This window comes from Arachis hypogaea, chromosome 16 (assembly GCF_003086295.3).
Source record: "Arachis hypogaea cultivar Tifrunner chromosome 16, arahy.Tifrunner.gnm2.J5K5, whole genome shotgun sequence".
Taxonomy (NCBI): Eukaryota; Viridiplantae; Streptophyta; class Magnoliopsida; order Fabales; family Fabaceae; genus Arachis; species Arachis hypogaea.
Genome location: NC_092051.1, coordinates 99,622,573 through 99,623,578, shown reverse-complemented (window position 1 = coordinate 99,623,578; position 1,006 = coordinate 99,622,573). Strand labels below are relative to the sequence as shown.

Here is a 1,006-nt window from a genome sequence, read left to right as displayed (position 1 = left end):
ACTCACTGACTCACTAACTGTTTGAATTAATTCCTCAATTGCTCTAACCATACTCTTCCATTAACCAAGAGTATTTCACTTGTTTGTTGCCTGTGCTGTGTTCTTGTATGACAGGTAGGAGAGGAGAGACATCAACTCCTCCATATACCGAACCAGAGAGGACCCTTCATAGACTGAGAAGGGAAGCAAGAGGGAAGAGAGTAGTGGGAGAAGAGGAATCTGAAGGAGAATCTGAGGACAATTTTGAGGAAGCTTTAGATCTCAACATGGATAGAGAAGTTCACAACCATGAGAGAGCTGATGGAAACAATGCCATTCCTGAGAGGAGGGTTCTTAGTTCATACATAAACCCAACCTCTGGGAATTGTGGTAGCAGCATCCAGAAACCACCCATTCAGGCCAACAATTTTGAACTCAAACCACAGCTAATATCACTTGTGGAGAATCATTGTTCATTTGGTGGAAGTGCTAATGAAGACCCAAACCAACATCTCACAAAATTCCTGAGAATTTGTGACACTGTGAAGTCCAATGGAGTCCAGGAAGATGCATATAAACTGCTTTTGTTCCCATTTTCACTTAGGGACAAAGCAGCTAAGTGGCTGGAATCATTCCCAAGGGGGAGTCTAACAACATGGGATGAGGTGGAAAGCAAGTTTCTGGCACGTTTCTACCCCCCCACAAAAGGTCAATAGGCTTCGATCTGAGGTTCAGACTTTTAGACAACAAGATGGTGAAACTCTCTACGAGGCATGGGAGAGATTCAAGGACTTAACAAGGAAATGCCCACCAGACATGTTCCATGATTGGGTGCAATTGCATATTTTCTATGATGGACTCTCTTATGAATCAAGGAAGGCTGTAGACCATTCATCAGGAGGTTCATTGAACAGGAAAAAGACTGTGGAAGAGGCCATTGAAGTGATTGAGACAGTGGCTGAGAATGAGTACTACTATGCATCAGAAAGGCACAACACTAAGGGAGTCATGGAGCTGAACCATGTTG

General features: G+C 43.5%; 1 non-coding gene across 1 annotated transcript; it reads right to left on the bottom strand.

Moving 5' to 3' along the window:
• Positions 1 to 693: 693 nt before the first annotated feature.
• Positions 694 to 797, bottom strand: LOC112760000 (small nucleolar RNA R71). Its single transcript, XR_003180459.1, has one exon. It is a non-coding gene; the product is annotated as a small nucleolar RNA R71 (small nucleolar RNA).
• Between the last annotated feature and the right edge of the window lie 209 nt (positions 798 to 1,006).